General features: G+C 37.0%; 1 protein-coding gene across 3 annotated transcripts in view; it reads right to left on the reverse strand.

Annotated features, from left to right (window-relative positions):
* RERE (arginine-glutamic acid dipeptide repeats) overlaps positions 1-20,718 on the reverse strand; it is a 478,375-nt gene extending 457,657 nt beyond the window's left edge. For all 3 annotated transcript variants that reach the window (XM_072608761.1, XM_072608759.1, XM_072608758.1), the window contains exon 1: positions 20,227-20,718. The gene's annotated coding sequence lies outside the window, so the exon portion shown is untranslated. The remainder of the gene's footprint in view (positions 1-20,226) is intronic.
* Positions 20,719-26,108: the final 5,390 nt, after the last annotated feature.

A 26,108-nucleotide genomic window follows, 5' to 3' on the forward strand; every position in this document is an offset into this window, starting at 1 on the left:
AGGAGAATGCAATCCGAGGTCAACACTCATGGGGAGGGTAAGGATCATAAGAGAATAGAAGTAATGGGGGACAGGATAGGATGGAGGGAAATATAGCTAGTCCTATACAACACAACTAGTATGGAAATCATTTGCAAAACTACACAGATTTGGCCTATATTGAATTGCTTGTCTTCCAAAGGGAAGGGGTGGAGAGGGAGGGAGCTAAAGAAGTTGGAACTCAAAGTGTTAGGATCAACTGTAACGTTCTTACCACTAGGAAATAAGAAATACAGGTTAAGGGGTAAAGAAAGCTATCTGGCCCTACAAGACAAAAGAGAAGACGGAGACAAGGGCAGAGAGGGAGGATAGAAGAGAGAGCTGATTGGTCACAGGGGCAATTAGAATGCTTGGGTTTGGGGGGGGAGGGGAGAAAAGGGGAGAAAATTTGTAACCCAAAATTTTGTGAAAATAAATGTTAAAAGTTAAATTAAAAAAAAGGAAAAAAAAAAGAAAAAAAGAATAAGCATCTCAAGAAATGTTTTGTAACTTTTAAGGTTAAAAACCTCTACTGGTAATACAGGCTAGTCAGTAGATCATGTCTTCTTCCCCTTGACAAAATTTACCATGTGATTAATCTTAAACTATCAGTTTTCAATTAAACTTCCTCACAGCTAGCCAATTTGCCGTTTTTCCTTCCACTCTACTTAATGAGAAAGACTCCCTTCAAGATAACTATTCACATTTTAAAGGGTCAAAAAGTATATAAAATGTTTTCCTAACAACACTGTGATGTAGATACTTTGCGGCTTTACTATCCCAATTTTACAAAGGAGGAAACTAAGGGTCAGAGGAGGTAAATGACTTAACACATCCAGCTAAAAGTCTTAAGTGCCAGTCAGGATTCAAAGTCTCCTGACTCCATTGTGAGTATTAGTGTAACATCTCCAGTCATCCTGATGAATATCTGGTCACTGGATTCAGATGGCTCTGGAGAAGAAGTGAGGCTGGTGACCTGCACAGCCCTCCCTCACTCAGAACAGAGTCAAGTGCAAGTCATGTCATTATTTCTCCGATGGCATAGTCTTCTTCGGCAACAAAGGATGAACACAATGTTGCCACTATACCAGCTGCTTTAACTATCCAAAGGTCTAGTTGAAATGTACTTCTTGATAGTTTATTGAAAGAAAGAAAATATGGGAAGATCTATTCTGAAAAACAGAATTATTCTTCAAACAAGAAGAGTTTCTAAAGACATGGTTTTTAAGAAGGCTGAAACTAAAATACTGAATACAACAGTTTATAGAATTACAATAGTAACATAATATAAATATGGACAACTAATTCATAATTTAGAAAGGGATGGGAAGGAAATGCCAAGAGAAACTACAGAACATAATCAGATCTAAATCTTCTGACCATATTTGGTTTACCCCAAGTCAACTGGATTGATGCAACAGTCAGAGAGCACAACGTTGCAACTTAAAGCAGTCAATCCACTAAGATCTGAGAAATAGTTTATTTGTAAAGACTATTTACCCATTAATTTCAAAAAAAGCAAAAACTTCCTGTTGTGCGTCTAGACACCATTTTTTACTAACTTGTATCCAAGCACTTAATGCTAAAATTTGTACTGAAGGCACAGTTTGCAAACATTCTTTCTGGCCCTTTATTTCACAATCTAGCCTCTAATCCATTAGGGTTATGATGGCCTGGGAACTTTCTAAATGAACATGAGTCTGAACTTAATAACTTGATCTTTTTAGAATTTAACTAGCAATCAGCAAATATTGCCAAAGTTTTCCTTAAAAACCCAGCCAAAGTCGCTTGGTATATGTAGCAAGGATGTCTAAAACTCGTCTTCTGACAGAAACAGAGTAAACAATAAATACCAGGCATTGTGCTAGGTTCTAGGGATATACGTATATAAAGAATGAAACAATCTGTACTTGCAAAGAACAATTAATGGGGAAAAAAAACAAATATATGCAAAATACATATGTAGCAAAAATATAAATGCAAAATACATATGTAGCAAAAATATAAAAGTTCATTAACTTTTCAAAGCAGTTAATACAAGATGTATATGGAAGAAAGGGAGGTGGGAGAATAAGGCTTCAGGAAGAAAAGATGATGAGATGCATGTTACAAGTGGTAGTAAAAGAGTATACTGCAGGCATAGGGGATGGTCAGTGCAAAAGTCAGGAAATGTCCCTATGTGAGGGACAGAGGGATCAATTTCACTGGAATCCAGAATGAGGGAAGATAAGTACTGTCCAATGAGGCTAGAAAGACACATTGAAGCTAGACTATGTGGCTTTAAAAGCTAAACAGAGTAGTTTATATCTGATCCTGAAAATAAGAAGCCACTGGAGTTGGCTGAGTTGGGATGAGTCACATGGTGAGATCAACATTTAAGAAGAACCCAAATTTTTGGCAACAGTGTGTGGGATGGACTGGAGTGTGAAGAGCCAATATAGGAAAATTCATTTGGAGGTCTTTGCAATATTCTAGAGGTAAGTAATGATCATGACTTGAAAGAGTCTGATGATCTGGAGAAAGAAACTACAAAATTTGGCAACTGATTGGATATATTGAGATTAAGAAAACAGGAAACTAGAAGGATAATAGTATTTTTGACACAAATCAGTAAGTTTGGGAAAGTGGAGAATTTAGGCAAAAGATGAGTTCAGGTTTTAGACATGGCTTCAAGACACAAAATTCATAATGTCCATTAGGCAATTAGTGATATAGAACTGAAATTCAAGTAAGAAACTGGAGAGGCACATCTAAATTTGAGATTCATCTGCATAGAGTTTGTTAGTTATTTGTTGTTCAGTCATTTCTAATTTTCTATGACCCCATCTGTGGTTTTCTGGGCAGAGATAAGTGGTTTGTCATTTTCTTCTCCAGCTTATTTTACAGAAGAGGCACTGAAGCAAACAATGACTTGCCCAGGGTCACATAAATGGCAAGGATCTGGGGCCAGATTTGAACTCGGGAAAATGAGCCTTCTTACTTCTGGCCAGGCAATCACAACCACTATCCACTGCATCATCTAGCTGCCCATCCAAAGGGTAGAGACCTAAATATAAAAAGTTATATCAGAAATTGGAGGAGAAGGGAAGGAGGTACCTTTCACAACTATGGATAGGAAGAAGCTGCCCTTTTGTTACTTATAATAACACAGCTAGCATCTATATAGTGCTTTACAAATATCATTTCATTTTATCTTTACACCTCAGGTAGATGCTCTTATTATCCCCATCCTACAGATGAAGAAACTAAGAAAGACAGAGTGTAAGTGACTTGCTAGGGGTCACACGGCTAGTATTTGGATTTGAACTCAAATTAAACTCATGGGAAAAAATAACAAATATTCATTATGCAAAAGATATGCCAAGGAAGGTAGATTTCACCCTGAAGCTATGGTTATAGAAATATAAATAAAACTTGAGCAAAAAATCCCATTTTCTTAAAACCCTACCCCAAAACAGTTCAAATGATATTTTACCTCAAAGAACAGGCTGGCTTTCCTCCCTAATTTACAAGCTTGTATTTGACTACCTCACATTTATTTTTATTTAATTCTGTATACACCTTGGGTAAGTACTTGTTTCCTTGTTAGAAATAATTTTTTTTAAGACTATACAGGAATTATTTCATTCTCTGTATTTCTATGTCCAGTGCCTGGCCAAATTTAAATGTTTTTTCATTAATTCTCTTCCCACTAAAATCCTGTCAATATTCTCAGTATGAAAGTCCAATATGAAAGCTCCCATATTTTGAGGCAAAGTAAAAACTTAAATATTGTAAAAATAAACATTGATCTTTAACTAAACAATAAAGACAGCCCAAACTTTCTATCTTAATTTACTGTCTAGGCTTTTTGAATTACCTACCAGCCTATATCACAGCACAGTTAATGATTTTCAAAACAAAGGTGAAAGAAACCTAAAAAGCAACTGGTGAGTGATACCACTATCTACTGAGCATGTCTTCTCTGCTTTTTCTCTAGCATTTCTAGAGGAAATATCACTACTGAAATGGTGTTGATTTTCTAGAATACTGATTTGAATATCTCTTTCAGGATACACAGTTTATGAATAAACATCCTAATGCAAAAGCAAACACATACTAGAAATAAATAAGTCTAATTTTATAATGAAGTGTATATATATGTACACACACATGCAGCAGTAAATAGAATGTCAAAAATTACCTACTACACAAGGGTGAACCATTGCAGTTCAGTTAGATTATAAAGTTGTAGAATGTTGTACAATGTCACAAAGTTTATAGAATGTTAAAGTTTATTTTATTATATTACATATTCGCATATACTTATTATATTACATATTTTTATATGTATGTTTATTATGTTGTATATGTTTAAAGTTATAAAATGTCAGTAATTCTAGTGTCTTTATTTCCCTTCTTTCAAAGGTAAACTCTACAGATCCTATTTACAAGATCCAAATGTTTTCTGCTTCAGTAACATATAATAATGGATGGTCCCAATCAACATACAAGAAAAATTTTAAATAGATAAATTTAAATAAACTGAATAATGCATATTAACTTTTTTACAAACTAGTACAGTATTTAACCACCCATTTAAAAAAAAAAAATTAACTACAATGGAGGTCCCAGATTGTAACGGGACGAGTTAGAGCCGACCCCTATCCATTTTCAGGACGCCACACTGAGAGCCTGCCTAGATAACCTAGGGGCTTGTCAGTAGGGGTGGAACTAGATGGATTCAGGAGGAAGGGTCTCGTCCTTGTTTGCAACGTGGCAGCTCTTTGTCCTGGCTCCGGATGTCCAGTGGAGAAGACACCCATATAAGGAAAGGTGATAGGTGATAGGTTCAATGTAAAAGGTGATAGGTGATAGGTTCTACGTAGGGCTTAGGAATGTACTTAGGAATGTACGTAGGTAAAACTATAAATGCATGTGATTTAGATGAATAAAACGGAGTCTTCACCATCTTTGTCTCCCGCCCCATTCATTACTCACGAGATCAAGGCCTCTTGCTGGACAAGAGCCTTGGGTTGGGGTTAGGGGTTCCCGTAAATGGTCTAGGGGACCCCAACACCAGATAAAACCAATTTTAGAAATCCAAGATTTTTATAGTTATTCTTGGAGGTATAGCTTGTCCTTCACTCCTAAGAGTTTGTATTGTTTTGTTTTGTATTAAAGTAAAATAAGCTTGTTCTACTGGAAAAGAGAGTAGAAATAAGAACATGGGATATAATTAATAGGTTAGGCTCCATTTAAAGAGCATTTTCCTAAAAATTACAACCATTCAAAAGTGGTATGGGCCAGTGTAAGATGTAGTAAGCTCCTCCCTATAGTAGAGGTGATGGAGTAGTTTGGCTAACTGCAATTTGTAGGGATGAATCTTGTACATTTGAACTTGATGGTTCAACTGAGGTCCCTTCCACCTGTCAGATCACTCAACAAGCATGTGTACCTAATTCCATGTTTGACAGGAGCCTGCATCATCACTTCATTTCTAAATCTGCATTCCAACTCTCTATTATAGCTACACCTGTGGAAATTGATATCTATGTTCAATCACAAAAATTAACAATAATAACGTCCACTTCCTTTCTATAATGAAATTGTTAATTTCCTTAAATATCATATTGACATACAAATAACTGTAACATGCTTCATGGAAAGGTCTTTACTGTTAAGTCTGGAGATTGTGTTATCTAAATCTAAGAACAGTCTCTAAAGGAAGAATGCTTATCTTCCTATAAACACAGTAAACTGGAATTGTTCACCTTTAATTTAACTCAGTGTCCATCCTCAGCAACCACCCTACCTCAGATGTTCTCTTTTCCATCCATGCAAAGGCAAAGGCTAAATAAACCAGAATAAATTAAATTTCCTAGAATCTCTAAACAGAGCTATTCTCTCTCTGGATCATAGAAGGCCGGAATGCTTGGATCCTAGAAGTGCTGTAAGTGAGAATACTCATAATAACGGTCTGTTGATTAATTCCCCCTTTGGGGGAGGGGAGGGAGGAACTGTAATTTCATGGTGTAAGGGATAACTCCACAGACACAAATCAGAGCTCATCTGCAACCTATATTAGTAGAAAACTACCTAGAATATGGAAAGCAACCTAAGTGCCTAGGAACACACTGCCAACATGTGAAAGAGTAAGAACCCTGAAGTCAAATGGTCCTCACTCCAAGGCAGACCAAACTTATCCACCACACCATGCTGCCTCTCAACTTCCTCTTGGAAAGCTTCATTTATAGTTTCTTGATGACACTGGCATGAACTTAAGGCAGAAAAAAATTAAGTTTTCCTGAGGAAACAATCGAAAAGCCTTCCCCCGCAAAAGATAAAGAATTGTTCCTATGTCTATTAATCACCACCAGAGAGAGTGAGATAAAAGCAAAGAGAGAGACAGATAAAAAGCGTTTTAGATACGTAAAATGGTGAGAAAATGAAGCCGATATCTAATATCTTTAGAAAGTTAGTAATGTTGAAAGATTCAAACAATATTCATAATTACTTTACTGTCCCATAAAGGGATAAGCAGTCTCTAAAATGATCTAATAAGCTCGTAACTCTCTTAACTCCTTTATATGCACTTTTTCCCCCTTTATATGCACCTCAAACTATAAACAAAGCGGGCTTCTCTGCCTTAAGCAAATTACAATATTCTAATAATAAACATACCATTTAGCTATACTCTTCCTTCTCAAGAAAGTTAACCTTACACACAAAAGATTATCTAAGGGCATTCAATTAATCAGTAGGAACTGCCATATAAAAATCTATTCCAAGCTCTGTTCTCAAAAGAATAGTTTTATTATCAGGAAGTGGAAATCTGATTTTTTGGCTTCTTTGTTGAGATTTCAATAGGAAATGGAGCAAATACCTTATGTTTTGACTGCTTGTAAAAAGTAAATTCCACAGGGATTTGTTACTGTCAGATTCAAGGAAAAGTTTGGGACTGTGGGGAGGAGGGAGTTGTCTTTTTTATTTTTTAACAGAAGTTTATAGCTTCTTGCACTCTTTTTCAGTCACTTTGATACTTTCATCGTATCTCCACCTGCTGCCAGGCACACTCAATCCCTCAGCAACAACTAAAATGAAAAAGAATCTTCTAGCTCTAAATAACTACAAATAAAATAGCTCTCAGAATCTTTATATGTGGGGGGAAACTCCAAAATTTCAACAGAAACTTGCCAGCTATAGTGACTGGCAAAATAACATGAGCTAAAGATAAGAAATTTTTGAACAGGGATAATTCAGGCAAGGATGTACTGGAGTCAGGATTCTACAGAGGAAATTTAGGATAACAAACGGTTCAAATATAGCAAGCCTTGAAAATGATTTTCATTGGCCCTCTAGTCCAATTCATACCTAAACAAGAATCCTGGGTGCACAAAGCCTACCTACAGTCATTAAGCCTTTATGTTCATGGAGGGTAAGTGTACCCAGGACGGTGAGGGGTCAGGAGCTATACCTTAGGAAGGATGATTGCTTGGATGAATTGGGGGTTCTTAGGTCAGAGAAGAATGGGGGTTTAGTTGGGGTAGATTTGGGGGTGAGGTGCTGAGGGGTGAACAGAGAATATGGAGAAAGTACTTAAGTATGTGAAGAACCTGTCATGTTGAAGAAAGACTGGACTTATTCTGCTTATCCAGAGGGAAAAACTAGAAGCCATGGGTAGAAGGAGGCATCAAGGACTTGATGTTAGAATAAAGTTCCTAACAATCAGAGCTGCCCAAAGGTGAGAAGGCAGTGCATTGAGTTGTGAGTTCTTGCTGATTTAAACTCTCCAAGCTAAGGCTGGATGACCAGTTATTGTGAATGGAGAGAAGGGAATCATGTGGAGATAGCAGTTGCAGGAAACTGCTCTTAAGTTCCCTTTCAACTTTGAGGTTTTATAATTCTGCGAGTACTAGATTTGAAGTCAAAAGACTTCGACTCATAATCTGCCTCAGACATTTACATTTACTAGCTCTGTGACTTAAGAGTAAAATGTATACCCTCTCTGAGCTGTTTTCCTCATTTGTAAAATGGGAATTATAGTTGCAGTTTGTACCTCACGAGTCTCTTGTAAAGAAATGGAAATGTAGTCCCACTCTCCTGTAAACTTTAAGGTGCCATGTAAATAACATTTAGTCCTATAACAGAAATGTAGACTTTCAGAGCTGAAAAGGAATTTAATAGATGAACTGGTTAAACACCATTTTATACAAGAGGAGGCCTAGGCCCTTATAGGAAAAGTAATTTACCCAAGGTCACATCAGAGATTACAAAAAAACACCTTCTGACTCCCCAGTCCTCTTCTTGCCTTTTTAATCAATCAAGTCAATGTATGGAGCAAAGGGAGATTTCCAGACACTTAAAGTAATTTCAAAGCAATATTTTCAGCAAAAAGGATAAGGGAATCATTAGTGATTAAAAACATTTAAGAGGTCCAAGTTTCTAGCTGTTATTCTTAACAGAAAAAAGAGAGAATAGATTGTTAGTTGAATTGCCTAAGGTAAAGTGCTTCCACAGACAGGCTAAAAAAGACTTGATGTGCAGGTGAAAGGGGAATCCCTGCAGTGAGTCCCTCATTACACATTTCTTGGAGAGGCCTGGTAGATGGACAATGATCTGGGTCTAGAAACTTGGAGCAGGAGGAAGAGAATAGACTAAATTCCTTTGGGAAATAATAGAACACTTTCAATGCCTCCAAACTGCTCCCAAATCAGAAAAAAAATAATCTTTTAACACCAATATCCTCCCAGAGAGAGGCCTTATGGCTGTAAATCATAAGACAACAATCTCTGAAGAAATCAAAATTCCCAGTGAGCCCAAAGGCAATAGAGAGTTGCAAGACAGGTGTCAGTTTGTGGCAGGCAGCATACTATCACAAGTGACTCACTCACAAAGAAATGGCATAAAGGATTTCACTAGGACATAGAAAATAGAAAAAGGCACTAGGCTAGTCACAGCAGCAGCAGCAGCAGCAGCAGGCAAACTACCAAAGTGCCGGTAAAATGTTAAGAGCTACAGGAAGGCCTCTGTTGACAAGATCCTCTGTGGAAGATTCATAGGAGAACGTGGACAAGAATTGAACTAAATAAAACATGAATGGGCACTGGAAAGATCCTCCCTTCCCCCCCACCCAGGCAAAAAAAAGTCAATGAACTCACAGATCTGTTAAAGTATTTAAATGGTTAATAACATCCCATTCATAAGTATATACCTTTGAGTTTCCCCCTTAGAATAAATACTAATAAACTACTTCCTCTTCCTTATCTTCTTGTTGTTTGTTAAAGCAATATCAGGGAAAGGTAATGATACAACTCTAAAAAATAACACATTTTTTATTTACTACAAAACCTGATATTGCTGCATCTGAATTATATCCATTTTCACAAAAGAGCTTAATCACACTGAATCATTCCTTTGAAGTTTGCCCTGTTCCCTCTGGAGGAAGCCAACAGCAGTGCTACTAATGTAAAATTTACAGCCCTCTCCCCAACACCAGAGGAGACAGGGGAGGAAGCCAGAATTCTAATCCAGCTGTCAAATCAGAAATGTGAGATTATAATACCTGTAGAAAATTCATTGCAATTATTTATTCCTTCAATGAATGTTTGTGCAGTCACTCAAGTCCCTGGGTTGACAAAGTTTCCTAAAGAAGTCATTATTAATTATTTAAAAATTTTTTCAGAACTATTTGTCCCTCTCCATTCAAAGGTCAAAACTCACAACTGCTCCCAACAACATACTCAGGACTGAATGTTAATTGCCAGAGTTCTCTCAGTGAAAATTTACCTTTATTATCATTCAACCTCTGTTGTTATATTCATTCACTCAATGAACATATATTTCCCCCAAAGGGGGAATTATACTCTGAAGAAATTATATGACTATAAAAATATAATGCCTAAAAAGGTGAGAAACTAGATGACATTAAATTTCAATCTAATTACCCCCTCTTTGGTACCATCTTTTTTTCAAATTATTAGTATGTTAAACAAAAAATAAAATGTAAATTATTCAAATGCAAAATTTCACACTGATGAAGATCATATTTATTTCCCTAATGTCTAATTGAGACTGGAGTTGTAAATGTAGCATTAATAGCTCCGGATGCCATTTTCTCAAGAACAATGCCCCCAAATATATAACTGTATATTCATTTTCACAAATGTCTTACCCAAATTGTTCACAAATTGCTAAGGAAAACTGCTTTAGTATGTTTACATGCACAGTGCAAAAGTAATTAAATTTTAGTCACAGAAGACATCCCACTAAGACTAATAAATACCTGCAACAAAGAGCAAGATTTTACTATTTTTGTGTTTATGTGCTATGACAAGAATAATTTTAATAAAAGGCAACTAACAATAAGGCTCTGTAACCACAGGAGAAGCTATTTAAAATACATCTAAATATGGCCTTTCCAGATATAAAGATACTAGTGAATTACAAGTAAAATCATATGACAATGTTACCTATCAGGCTGCTCACACTTGAGTGGGCTGGTATTTCTAAGGAGAAAACAGAGTTTAGGCTTGATGTCAGAACAAACTTTCCAGCAACTACAGCTACCTCAAAGTGGACTAGGCAGCCTTAGAAGACAGTGACTGCTTTCCTCTTCCTTGGAGACGTTCAACAAAGGCTTCATGACCACTTGTTAAGGATACCTTGCAATTCTAAGTTCATTTTGGGTATGGGATGAATTAGGCTGGGATAATAATTACATTCTCTGGCATGATAATCCCATACACCCCCCCCAAAAAATGTCTTTTTTCTTTCACTTACTGGAAATAAAGCAAACATCTTAAAAGATTTTTGCAAAGCAGAAATATGACCCAACCCAGACACCTTGAATGCAGACTTAACTGCATTCAATTGATTTAAAGTCATTTCATTGGCATTTTACTAAAAAGTATACAAAAAAAGGAACTATTTCTGTTGCGGTTCAAAACCAGCAAAGACTTGAACATACCACTGTTCCTAACCAGCTATTTAAAAATTATTAGTAGATAATCTGGTGAGCTAGTGGTAAATACAGCTGTGAACACAGCAGCACATACCATCTGGAGGCTTTTGACTTAAGCAATTTTTCAAATGGCACAAGCTACTTACTGAATTTTGTCCCTTCTGTGACAACATTCTCACAAAAACTGGCCCTACCTTAAGGATAGTTGCAAAAAGTAATTCACATCATGAAAAAGAGAGGTAGATGAGAAATCTAATTAGTCATCCTTGTTACATATTGTCTATTTCAAACCTCTAATGGTAAAGACACCTAAAAGCAACAGAAATTCCATCACTCATCACTTTTATGTGTTCTAAAAATTCTCACAGTAATTCTAGCTAATAATACCTTACATTTATAAAAAACATTTTGTATTTTTTCAAATGCTTTCATCTCCATTATTTCATCTGATCTTATACGAAGCTGATGGGTAAATTTTTTGTAGCATGAGAAGAAAATACAATGATTTCCAGGACTTAGATTCTGGAACTAAATTCATTCAGCAATCTTAAAGCTCAACCAAACATGAGCTTAGGCAAAAGGCCGTTAACCTGATTTAAAACAAAACAAAACAAAAAGGTAATATAATCATCCTACCAGCCTTTAATAAATGAAGGACATGTTGATCTAAATTTTGCAATGAGCTTTAGCTATACAGTATCATTTGACCTTCACAACAACCCTGCAAATAAGTGGTCCAGCTTTTATTATCTCCATTTTACAGATGAGTACAGTGAAGTTCAGTGAGACTAAACGACAGGCTAATCAACTAGGACAGTCCATGAGTGTAGAGCACTTCAGTCATTATTTTCAATCATCTCTTCTTCCGAAGGTGTTATAAGGACAAGTAAAATAATATATAAAAAGATTCCTGCACATTTAGGACTTGAAATGTTTGGTCAACTGAACTGAAAATGTTTTAAAAGTGCCACATCACATTTTTTTTCAAAAAGAAAAAAAAACAACTTGTGCTACTCCCTGCTCAAAAATATGTAATGGCTCCCCAGTACTTTCTAAGAATAAAGCCCAAAGTCTTTACTCTAACACTGATGACTTCACTACACTCTGGCCCCCAAATGACTTGTTGTTTCCTTCTGATAAGCCATCTAAGGCTAATATGTGTTACTGTCTGTTAAGCTTTTGACCATACCATTATATCTAATGAGAATGCTCTCAACTCTACCATCCAAATTCAATCCATTTTTCAAGACCCTTTAATTTACTTTAATTAATTTCTCTTTTCAATTTATCTCTCTCCCCTGACCTCAGCCTTCCATACTCTCTCCCATGAAGACCTCATGCACTTTCTATGGTCTTTTACATTGCCTTTTGGGAGAGGACTCCCAAATAAATGTCTTCACTCCTTCCTTCTTTCTTGGAAGCCTAGGCTCACATGTCTTACAGCACAATGCACATTTCCACTTGAATGCTCCACTTCAAATTCATATGACTAAAGACTTTTCATCTAACACAGTTCTTTGGTTAAAAGTACATTTTAAAAGACAAACTTATTAAATCAAATATGTCTCTAAAACTGGTGACAGGGGAGATTACTTTTTAAGCCCTAGACCTTGCTGTTCCAGAATACTACCTGCCTTTAGCCTGTCAAAGAAAAATGTATAACTTCTCCATTTTGGCCACATATTTGTATCCTCCAGCCCCACAATTATAGATGCGTGTACACATACATAGGTACAGAGGTAGCTAAATGCATTCCTAGTTACTATCACTAAATGTGACAAGATTTCCCCGAACAGTAAGTAGAAAAGTTGAACAGTGGAAAAGGTGGAAAATCAGATAATAAATATAGGGAGTTACTTTTCCCAGTTTTGTCTTTTAACAGTTACCTAACTTTGGACAAGTCAACTTTAAGATTTAAGTTCATCTCTTTTAAACGAAAGTGGATAATACCCTGACTTACCCAACTCACAGAGTTACTGTAAAGATCAAACATATTATAAATACCCTCTGCAAACGTAAGGTATTCGAATCATTATCACCCTCATGATGTGACAGAGTAAGGTAACACATTAATTCAATTCATAATAGACTTTCCTAAATCTTCAGTAAGATTACCATTAATTTTTGGTACCATACTTTATTTCTAAGGGAGAAAACAAGCATTTATTAAATGTGCACTGTGATGAGTGCTTTACAAACACTAGCTCATCTGAGCCTCACAACAATCTTGAAAGGCAGCTATTACCATGGTTGTCATTGCTATACTTCTTTTACAGTTCAATAGAATAAGGGAGACAAAGATGACATGACTTGCCCAAGGTTACAAAAAACTAAGAAATGTCTGAGGCTGGATTTGAACGGGGTCCCAGGTCCAGTACTTTAACAACCTCCCTGCCTTTCTAACACGTGCTGGGTTTATTCTATTACATATGCTTTTGAGAATTGTTGCTTTCTCAACATGCCCCTTCACTTTTTTGGGGGAGGGGGGGGCGGGGGGGGATTTTGTGCCCTTCTTTGGTCACAGCACAGTTCACAATGCTATTCTACTGCCTTCCCTATTTTAGTGAATTCCTATTTATCCTGTATATAGTTTGTATACATTTGTTTGCTTGTTGCCTCTCCCCATTAGATTGTGAGCTCCGACTGTTTTACCTCTTTTTGTAACCCCAGCACTGAGAACAGTGAAGGGAAAACAGTAAGCAATTCATTTCCCACCAGCTAACCTACTTGGTTAACTAACCTACATGGACATCACATTTCCCCCTAGATAAACTCATCACCAAATAAACCTAAAATAATTTTTCAGGATAATTTTCTTAAAGATCTTACACTAAATTAACTAGTAAAAGAGGACAAATATAAGATTTACAGTACTCTCTTCTTCAACCATTTTTCCCCCATTTCTATTATAAAGTAATCAAGTTTGTCTGGCACCATTTGTTCTAATGAAGCCAACTTGGTGACTGGTAATGATTTCACTGTTCTATAAATGTTAACTAATTTTTAAACTATTATTTTATTAATTATAAAGATCAGGCTTAAAGAATATCTACTTCAAGGGTATACTCTCCCTCACCTTATTTTTTTGATATATTAGTTGTTTCATGGATTGAACTCCTTACAGAATTCTATCTACAATGAAAAAAATATTTTAGATAAGGAACAAGTTTTCAACATATATAAAAGTAATGCACTCAACTAAGACTTAAAAAAAAAAAAAAAAGAAAGAAGCACATCTACTTTTTTCTAAGTTCCAGGTACACCTGTTCCAAGTATCCATGTGATTATACTAGATAGCATTGCCCTATAGTCTCCTTATTTTTCTAACAATACTGGATATGTAGCTAGTTTCACAAAATTATTTATTCCTTGTCTAAATATTTTTTCATTGAAAATGAAATTCTACCAAGAGTTCATCTTTAAGGTACTCTTCTAAAAGTCATGTTAAATAGTTAAAGCTTTAGTTTCAAAGATTCAAGACTCATACGTAACTTTGACCACTTTCCTCATTAAGCTATATTAAAGAAAATTTTCTTAAACTTTCCCAATTTTGCTTTCAAATTTGACAAACTATATCTGTCACTTTCCTTACTACAAGTAGTTAAGTGCTTTCCACTGACAGTGCTTAGTGCCAATGCTTGGCACAAAGTAGGCATTAAAAAAAAACTTACCGATTGACTGTACCAAGGTTTATGACCAGAACTCTCTTATAGTCAGTACAGGAGAGAAAATAAGGCATGATGGAGAATGGAAGTAGTACTGGATACATTTGACACCTTAATCAGTAGTAACCTAAGTGATTTTCAGGAAGCTGCATCCAGCAGCTCTAACTAGTAACAGCATTCAGAGAATCTGAAGGAATGGAGCCAATGTATCACAGATCATAAAAGCAGAGAGGTACAGAAAAGCCAAGTGGACTTCAAGAAACATTGGTAACTTTTCCTGGCTTTCTTAAATAAACTCATATAATCACCCAGCATCCAACTTTGATATGACTGAGTATCAAGATCTCAAGTAATGAGTATCTAGGTAAACCTGTTATTCAGACAACAGATACAATCTTTACTGGAAACAAAAACATTAAGAGGTCAATCTTCAAGATATCACAAAGAGGGAAAGATTCCAAAAGAATGAAAAAGATCACAGATGGTACTATTATTTTTAAAAGGCAACCAAGAAGCCATAAGCAACTACCAAACCATATGCCAACTTTCATATCTCTATAAAATCTTTATGAGAAAGTCCCGTGCACATGGAGGATATTTGGAAGAAAACATTATAATGAGACAAAAAAGCTTTTGGAAATTGATTTTCTACAGAAATTATACCTTCAAAATCACACAACTAAAGCCACAGAAAATATAAAATGTAGCTCTATCTACTGTTGATTGATTACCAAAAAAACCAAATAATTCATTCCTGGCTTATTTCAAAGATTGTATAAATCCCACCTTTTGCAAGAGGCCTCCCTTCTGAAATTACATACTGCTTACCCTGTCTTATGTCTCATTTGTACATTACTGTTTGTATATACTGTCTCCTTCATTATAATGTGAACTCTCTGAAGGCAGGGTTCATGTTTTTGCCTTCCTTTGTGGGAGAAAGAATAGAGTTTATCACAGTTTCTGACATATAATAAGTGCTTAATAAATAATGCTCATTGACTGACTTCGCTCTTTTGATCTTCAAAAGCCCAGTTTTCAGGGTGCAAAAGCAGAGAAAATAGCAATAAGATGGCTAGGGTGAAGCACAGTACAGCTCAGTCCATACTCCTTTTAGCTTTCAAGAGTCACTCAAAATATGCAAATTAGTAAAGGAATTTAGACAAATTCTAGTAAAACATCTTCCTCATATAATTGGGATGTATTTTCCCAGAAATGCACATGGTACTGATGGAAAGAGAGTCAGGAAGCAAATATGGAACACATGCAGCTATATACACACCAAGTACCACAGATCCACATTTTCTAGTCATGCTTGGCATATAAAAAGAGCTCAATAAATGCTTTATCATTCATTTATTAATAAATGCTTATTGATTGCTGAAAGCAGCTAGGTTGGTCAATGGATGGAGGACTGGGCCTTAAGTCAGTAAAACCTGAGTTCAAATGCAGCCTCAGATTTTTTTTTTTTTTTTTTAGCTGTGTGACTCTGGACAAGTAACTTAATCTCTGTTTGCCTTAATCCACTGGAGAAGGAAATGGCAAACCAATCAAGTATCTTTGGCAAGAAAATCCCATGGACAGTCCATGGGGTCACAAAGAGTCAGACACAACTGAATGAGAGAACAACAACAAACTGATTGTTTTCCTTTCTAAATATTGTCCTTTGCCTCTCACTCCCCATCCAAACCTTTTATGTGCCAAATAATGACATAATCCTAGATGATAAATATAAAAATATTGCTACTGATGTATCTCTATCAAGGGAAAAAAGCTTTAGGTACTGAAGTGAAAGTAGATATTAAAGAATAACAGTAACCTCCAAGTTCTTACAAGGCCACTTAGACATCTACAAAACTCTCATTTACACTCCTCTCTTAAACCCTACTTTTCTTCAAGTACCAGCAAAGTTAGAAAGAAACATACAATTTTAAGTTATTATGTACCAGAATTTCAACAATATTAATTCTTCCCTGTAAACAGAGTATTTCACTTATTACTTGGCTAAAAAAGGAATTCTGTAGGCTTCTATGGTAAACTAGCCACCATAAGGAAGTATCCTTCAACTTAAATGAATTGGGAAATAAAACTCATTTATGAGTTAGGAACTTGCTGTATGTTTCAAATTTTAAGCTATTTCTCTAACTGCTACAAAATATGTTAATTATATTAGCAGCATATTATAAAGTAGCCATAGGTTTTACAATGTTTCATTATAAGTCACATTTTCTAGAAAACAACCTACTCTCTTAAATAGGCTGCCAGTTCTCCAAAGAATTAATACCCAGAACTGCTTCATCACCCAACCAATCTTTTCCTCCTGCCATCTTGACCCTGCCTTCAGTCAGTTAATTGAGTTTCAGATAAAGGCACCACATTAGCCATATGCATAAACAGATTTCATGCATGTTTGCTTTTATGTTTTTTGCTCCTTTTAAAATATGCAAGTCTACATAATATTGTCAACAACCACTGGTTTCTCATAAGCTTGAAGAATACTCTTCCCAATACAAAAGTAGATGTAAAGGATGACCAGACCACGAAGTGCTGAGAAAAGTCACTGCTAATCTATTTTATGGCTTATGACAGTCTGGTTCAGTCATAGGCCTATATTCAAGAGAGATTATATTAGAAAGATAGGCAGAAAGACAGACATACAGGAATGTGTGGTCTTCTATGTGCTTGGGTGCAGCCTTTTGACTAAGTCCAAATTTTGCAGAACAACTCCTTTTATTAAGCGCATATGTTCTGTGAAGTTTGGAGTCAGTCAAAGGGCTGCACTTGAGGACCTAGAGGGCCACATGTGGCCTCAAGGTCACAGGTTTGCCATCCCTGGGATAGCCAGGGAGAATGGCAAGCAGAAGAGATAAACAAATGCGCCTAAACAAATTTCTAAGACATGGAGATGGGAGGGGAAAAACTTTAAAGCTCAGCACTTGTGTGAGTTTAAACAGACGAAAAGCATCTACACTTAGCAATGTTGATTTCTGAGAGAGACAGACATGCAGACAGAGAGACCAATTTTATAATATTGGATATAGTAATGCTTGTTTCATAGGGTAAAAGAAAAGATCTCCTAGGTCATTATAAAACGGTTGATCTGTTTGCCTGATCTTAAACCACACAATAGCTAGCAAAACCCTTTGACCTTAGAACAAGCAGGCTTGTGCAAAGTCTATTAATAAATTACTTAGTTTCCCTTTTTCCCCTCAAAATCATAAATAAAACCTCTTACAAATTAAAAACTGACATGAGCATATGAAAGCACGTGTTCTTCCATCACATGAAAAAGAGGCAAGTAGGATGATGGAGAAGAATTAAGAAATGCACCCAGCAAATTTATAAACCATTCAGTGTTGAATAAAACTACAATGAGAAAAGAAGCCAATAAACTGGGACCTAACAGCTGTAAACATAGTCATGTTAAAATAAAAAGCTAGGTCGCAAACACACAAGCATGCTACTGAACCTTAATGGCAAGGGAGTTCTGCCCTCCACTGCTGTTCTATCCCCAAACTGCACAACATGAGAAAGTGACATGTCACTGAAGACACCTATAGCAAAATATTTTTATATGTACAATGCATATGTGCAAGAATAGAGAAATAATCACAAATGCTTAAAATGTATTTCACCACAAAACAAAAAATATAAACACCACACACATGTGCAAACACATGCTTAAAATTGGAACTCGCTACAAACCATAAAACAAACACAACACAACACACACACACACAAAGGAAGTGGCTCAGATACATTACGTCAGCTTTTGCCTCAATTCATAAATGCAAAACCACAAAATAAGACAAAAATCTAAACAGCCTTTCTCTAGAAACCTCCTTACAGTGAATGCATGCAGTTGAAGTCTTTAAATATGTTGCTGAACAGCACTCGCTGATGCATCACTTTCAACAGCCACAGGGAAAGAAATGGTGTAATCCTAGTCAATTCTATCGTGCAGCCAGATCAAATAACATTTCAAGCATTGCCTGCCAAGCACCAAGCCCAGCCAGAATACAATAAGCACTCAAGTACTCTGGACTCAAAACCACCTTTCACTGCTCCCAGAGATCTTTATAAAATAGTTTAAACACAACTAAATTAGAGGGTTAAGGAAAAAAACAAATAAAAGCTTCTAAATGCCGCTGCCACACAATTCTGAACTTGCTGTTAAGCATTTAAAATGTCTGCCTTATATTATTTTGCTAAGGAATGTCAATACTCAAAATCCTCTTTTCTGAAAGCATCCAAATGTGACCCACAAATAAAAATATCGGGTTGACGATGTCTAGAAACAACTGCCTAGTGATCAACTGCTTTGCAATGGAATATTATTCCAGACTGTAAATTTTAAATAGTGTTTACTTTAAATACAAGTTCCAAGCAAAAATTTCCAGAACCCAACGTTTAAATTTCACAGCATCAAATTTTGAGAGTTTGACAACTCTGCCCTCAACTTTTAATTATTTTCTAAGCCTAAAACTAACAAACCCTTCCCCCTCAAAAACATACAATTACAAGGGGGAAAATTAGTCTTCTATCCACCGCCATTTTCATTCACATGCCATTAAAAAAAATTTCCATATGGCTGAAAGGAAGCCTTCTAGCCAAACAATGCCCCATGGAGAGCAGTGCCACATGTGCTCAGGAGAAGCCTAAAAGCTGGTTGTAAAACAAAGTGGAGCTGGTTTCTTTCTCAACAAACAGAAAGTGGTCAAGCAGGTCTCCAGTCACTTCAGCTGAGAACAAAATTTGAGTAAACATTTTTTTAAGCCACCACCTAACACCAAAAGACTGTACCAATTAAAACTTGAAAGATTCTCCCTCTAAGATATTCCTGTACTTTTGCTACGGTAGCAAAAAGCATTCAGATTATACTGAAAAAAGCAAATTACATTTTTAAACTCAATGGCACAAAAGTGCTTTATAAGAATATTTTATAAATGGACAAAATTAGATTTAAAAAATTTCTAAACCAGCAGTAGGCAAGGTGAGAAGGGCTGCTGAGGTAACCAAGGTCTCAGCTCATCTACACAAGCCAACTTTTCTTGCTTAGAGGTAAAAATAAACACACAGTAGAGTATTTTCTCTGCCCAAATGATGTTGGTTACTTTATGTTGGGCTTCTGGGGTTTCACCAATTAAAAAATAAAACCATCAGTATTTTAGTGGTCATACAATAGACAGTCCACTCACTCATTGCCTATTCCTGGAAAGACACTTCCATATTTGATTCTTCAAGAACATGTTATGAGGTCAGCTTCAACACTGCACTCCTTTTTAGTAACTGGGTTTAAGCAACTTTTGAACATCACATATTAAAAAGTCTACAGCAAGACAAAAATCCCGGACTCTTGAAATCTCCAAATACAGTAGAACTTACTTATTCTGACTCCCCGGCCTACAATGGGAAATCTTTCCCACCCCTTCCTAAACAACTCCTCTCATTCACAATCCCTGAGTGAATTCATGCCAAGGTTCCTGCCCCAATTCCTCCTGGCACAGTCCCTGGCCACTTGCATGGCCCTCACTTCACCCCCTCTGCCGGCCCTGGGTTTTAATCTCGCCAGTTCTTGGCAGGGGATGGGCCAACGCCACTTGCCTGCAATCTCAGCAGCTGTTACAAGCTGACCCCAGCAGAACTCCTCCTCCTCCTCCGGAGCCAGCAGCAGAGCTGCAGGGCTGCTTCCAACCTCATAGGGGACCCTACACCAAGTCGGGGCCCCAAAGCAAGGGATGAGAAGAAAGCAAGAAGGTGGGGAGAGGAGGAAGGAGCAGGGCAGGGAGAGGAGGGGGAGGGGAATGAGATGCACTTGCTAAACAAAAGGAGGCCCCCTCAGCTTCTCAGCGGCGCGGCGCTGCTCCGGGGCCGGCCGGGAAGTGAAGAGCATTGCCCGACTTGGAGCCTCCCTCCCGGCGGCTCTCGGCCCGAGTTCAGAGCTCCCCAGAAGCGGCCTGGGCTGCCGGGGTCCCCCACTCGCGGACAGGCGCCCCGTCTGCGGCCGCTGCGGCTGCTTCCAGCAGCCCCAACACAGACACAGGCGGCCGCGGCGGCTCAGTTCACTCCAGCCTCAGCTGCGGGGCAGACAGTTCCACATGCCTGTGACCCAGGCTCTTGTCTTTTACCCAGACACCAGAGGAGAGAAAGAACAGCCTCCGAGAGACAGGAGGCGGCGGTGAGGAAAACCCGGCGTGGAGCCCGGGGAGCCACGCTTGCCAAGCTCGGCTCCGCTGGGCTCCGCTCGGTTAGGCTGGGTTGGATCCTCCCCGCCTCCTCCTACTCCCCACTCTTCGCTCCCCCCGGCCCCCTCCCTCGCCGGCCAGGCACTCACACTACGCTTCCTCCCGCTGTTGCTTTATCCCCTCCTTTCTCTAGACTCTCTTCTCTCCAGTCCTGTCTCCCTCCCCCTCCAGAGCAGCCGGAACCAGGAGGCTGCGTGATTGATGGCAGCTCTTAATAGCGTGGTCAGCTAGAAAATGCATCTGCAAGCAAGATATTAAAGAGGCAGCGCATCCCCGAGAGTGATCAGCAGTTCACACATCCTAGAGCTAGAGCTGCTACTGCTGCTGCTGCTGCCGCCGCTGCCAAGAATATTAATGCAAACCACCTACTGACGTCTCACAAATGCTGCTAAAAAGATAATAGTAATAGGAGAAGACACACAAAGCATTTGTTCAAAAGCTGCACAAGAAAAAGATGCATCTCTATATGTCGAGACTATTTCTGGCCCCAATTTTGGTTGCAATTTTAATTTTCAAAAGCCATTTTGTTAAAAAAAATCTTCCTCTCCCACCCCTTTTCAACAGCAGAATAAAGATCCATCTGCTAAGGCAGGCATGGCTTAATTTGGGTTTGATTGAAATTCATCTAATAGGGAAGGAATAAATGCACATTCCTTAGCATGAGGCTTCAAATGAACATATACACGCCCTGGCTACCAAATTACAATCTCCTTCATTAATTCATTTTAATATGCATCTAAACAAAATTACCAACTGTCAATTTTAAATTAGTTTCCTCCCTACCAACAGGGGAAAAACTGATAGATTCTATTAAAAATTAAATTTTAAACTAAATATATGCAATTCATCCCTTGACAGTAGAGACCATTTATTTTAAAGAATTGTCACATTACAGAAAAATGGCATCTTATCATACTAAACTGGGTAGCCTAAAAAAATAAGGATACCCTCAGTGTCAACTCAAAATAAGCAGAAAAGTTTTTGGTTATCAAACTGTAGTGATAAACTTCAGTTGTCATTAATACTACCTTTAATCTTCAGACCAGCCATTTCATGAAAATCTGAAAGCGGTTTTAGAAATATTGGCTTTCAAAATCCCAAAACTTTGACAAATTACTAGGTCCTGTTTTACAAGTAGGTATCTGAAAGATAAAGGGATTAAGGAATAATTTGCCCAAGGTAACAAAATAAATCAGAATAAGAGCTTAGGATAGAACCCAAGGGCTCCCAGACATAAATTGGGATGAAACTGACACACTTTTCTTTTTCCCAGATTTTTTGTACTAAACTCATATTATCCTCAACTTTAAAGAAAATTCAAGTTATAGAAATGGAGAGAAACATATATCTAAAACTACTAATACAGCAAATAAACAGATATAGCTGATGAAGTAAAAAATGCCCTTGCCACCCTAAAAAGACTTCTGTGATCAATACAAATTGAAGGTAGTGTATAGCACTACATAGTGCAAGTCTGGTTCTGCTGCAAAACCCATTGTACATTAACATCTCAATAAGAGAATAACTTGCTGCCTGAAAATAAACTTCATATCCAAATGGCTATGTGATAGTACTGTACCTGTCAGAGGTGAAATCAATCCCAGTCAAAACCTACTGACCCTGTAATTTGCCCAACCATGCCTCCCATTCACTAATTCACTAAACCATGAAATACAATAGAACCAGAAAAAGTACTTTTTTCTTTTCAATGTACCTAAAAAAAATCCAGATTCATCCTACATTAGAGAGTGCTAGTGAGAAAAGCAACACTAATTTATGAATTAAAATGGTATACATTTCAACAATCCTTTCATCTCTGGAAACTATGTTGAGGTTGAGCCTAATAGAGGAAAGATATTATTATTTTACAGACTGTGGCACCAAAAAAAATGTATATGAAAATCATATACATACCACAGGATTCCTTAACCACCTCTATTCACTACACTATACAAGTTTATTTGTTTTTTTAAAGAAAAAGTTAATGAGGTGAGTAGAGCAACCATTCATTACAGCTAAATTCTTCATAGCCTGCAGATTAAGCAACATGCCAACAACAGGTTAAAAACTACAGATTGAATTTTATTCCTGAGCTCCTGCACATGCACACACTGCATTGCATAAAGGTTACAACATGTGCAAGCAAACAAGCAAAAGTCTTACTAAATCCTCTCATAATAACTGGGAGGGAAGAAGTATCTTCAACTTTTAATACTCACATTCTTATCCTTTTTCTTCAATTTCTTCCTTTCTGAAGACTTCCCCTATTCTCACTGGTTGCAAAATCTATGCTCTCTTGACCTGAAGTATTCCAGCTAGCTGATAGTCAAACAACATAAGAGCTCCTCAACATACTGATGATGAATATAAAAAGTAATATATCTACATATTAGAAAGAGATTATTAGAAGAATATTCTTACATATTTTATACAAGCACACAATCAAATAATAAGCATACGTATTAAAGGTAAGTCTTGGCTTAAAAATAGAATATAAATTAACTATTCCTCCATATTTTCAGTATCAATGCAACTGATGCAATATGGCATAGATTATTCCAAACACTATAGCTCTGACCTGTGTATAGCATTTCTCCTACTTGTCCTCAGCTCCAATCCAACACAAATCCAGGTCCTGGTTTCACAACAAACTCCATTTATCAAAACAACCCTGTCATGTTGAGTACCATTAACAGATAATGAAAGGAGACAACGGATGCAGTTACAAGCAAAGCACTCAGTATTCTACAGGCCTAAGCATGCAGCCAAGTGAGCTGACATCTGACTTTGTCCTAACAATTATAATTAAGTAAAAAACCTAGTTAAAGTCACACTAGTGCTATGACCCAGAAATCTAAAATTTGCCAGAGTCCTAGCAGAGTCAGATCCATACAATAAGCTGCCCTATAACCGAGAATAACCCTTTTTTCTATCTTTCACTTAATCGCTTTGCTCTTCCATTTCTGAAAAAAGAACAAAGTGAGGAAGACTGTGCTTTCCTCTCTTACAGCCTGCAGCCTGGAGAAACAAACCACTCCTCTCTCACGAAGGGAATGGGGCTGAAGGGCAAGGGAAGACAGCTTTACATCAAAGGGCAAATAACACTTGCCCAGAGAGACTCCTGATAGGGTTCATTAAAATTTCAAAACTGTCAGAATGCCAGAGGAAAAACAGTTCAAATCTTTCCAGATAAAACCCATTGAGCAAAATGAGTGAACAAACCAAAGGAGCCTTGATATTACTACACTGGTGTTACTTTGCTCAGAGACAGCCAACAATTGATATTTGCGAATAATGCTGGTCTGTGTTTTTCTCTAACAGAATATGCAGCAGGAACTTTAACCATTCCAACTTTTCCTTTCACCAAGTCACCAAAACAAATATTCCAATTAACTATATGCATACTGAAATACCAAAGTTGCTTAAGTGAAGGATAAAAAAAAAATTTAATTATCAGACAAATACCTGCACCAAAGGCCTACACTGGTATCTCAATGGGTTATGGAGATAATCCTGGCTTCTCAAAACTTATATCAGTAAAGCACAAGCTTTAACGGATCCTACAATGCTGGCAAGGGTTCAAGTACTGGTTTACCAATAGACAGTCATCCAAATACCATTCAGCTGTTTGATCACCAGACAATATTTTTGGCCATAGCACCTCATAAAATCCATCTCAGGCATGAAGAGGTTGTGATCCATGCTGATATAACACCGGTGAATGAAATGAAAACTACAGAGCAAATGAAGCTGAATTTCAAGTTGAAAATATTAAGATTTACTATTAACCCAACTTCATAGAGATCATTCTTTCAATTTATTCCAAATTAAATAATAAGGTCCATATACTATTACCGAGACAAAGAGCTAAAATTGTTGAATTTCAGGCAAGATAAATGAAAATGGCTACAGATTTTGGCTGAGCATTTGGGGAGTTTTGGACCTAGGCAAAGGAAACTATACTTTAGATCAATCTTAATCTTGTATTCTATTAGTCATTTCTAATATGCAAAGTATTTATAGCATCTTAACTTCATTCATATGTAGAATTAGATTGGTATATTTTAGGCCTCTAGCAACATTCTTAATAAATTTATATATTACATAAATATACAACATCTGCAGATTTCTACGTGTGTATCTATAGTAAAAATATTAACCTAAATCATTAATGATTACTTCTTTAAAAGAAAGGCAGGAATTGCTCTAAAACGTATTTGACATGAAGAATAGCAATCAAATAGTTATAGGTAAAAACTGCCAAACCAAAATTATCCCAAAATATCCCTCAGCCTTTCCCTCGGGGGGAAATTCAGTCTACAGACTTTTAAAAAATTAAAATAAGTACTTGGTCCCTCAATTCCTATATTTGCAAACTATAAATTCTACTAAATAGGGTCAGTTGCAGGTTGTATCCACATACATGAATTTTTTAAAGGAATTTTATTGAAAATTGGATTATAAAATCATATTTCTCATGCTCAGCATTCACACCTTTACAAAGTTCTTCTTCGTAAATAAGAACTTTTTGCACTTCCTTCTGTTGCCAATCTCACAATTTATCTGTTTACATGTCATATTTCCCTTGTAAGCTTCTTGCTGACAACTGTGTTGACCCCAGTGCCTTGTACATGGTCATTCCAAATACAAGTCCGTTGAAGAAAAGTGGCAACAAAGGGAAAATCATAGATCATATGTGGCTTAAGAAACAAATGTAGACAGAACAACTCATCAGGTAAAAAGCGCCAGTAAAAAATTACAGTGTTAATTTGGGATATGTGAAAAGAGGAAGACTTATACAACAAATGATAATAGCATCATAGCTATCTGCAGGATTCCAAAACAAGAGAGAGTGATGAAATATGGCAGGACTGGGGGGGGGGGGGGGGGGGGGGAGTGGAAGAGGCATAACCATTAAGTGGACAAGTAAGTGTCATGCCATATAATAAATATTTCTTTTTGCACTTGGCAACAAACCTTATTGGCAATAATTAAATTTAATCTCAACCAAAGGGTACCAAATTCTAAATTATGTACTCTTTTTAAAGAGACAAAGAAAACACTGGAAACTACAATTAGAACAGGCTGACCTCTACCAATATTGCAAAAAGTACACACACCAAGCCTGAGATAAGAGACAACGAAGGATAGTAGAAAGATCACAGTATTTAGAGCTGGAAAAGACCTTCGTGATCTCATCTAGTCTAACTCTCTCATTTTCAAAAGAGCAAAGTACTCACT

This window comes from Notamacropus eugenii, chromosome 5 (genome assembly GCF_028372415.1).
Source record: "Notamacropus eugenii isolate mMacEug1 chromosome 5, mMacEug1.pri_v2, whole genome shotgun sequence".
In the NCBI taxonomy this organism is placed as follows: Eukaryota; Metazoa; Chordata; class Mammalia; order Diprotodontia; family Macropodidae; genus Notamacropus; species Notamacropus eugenii.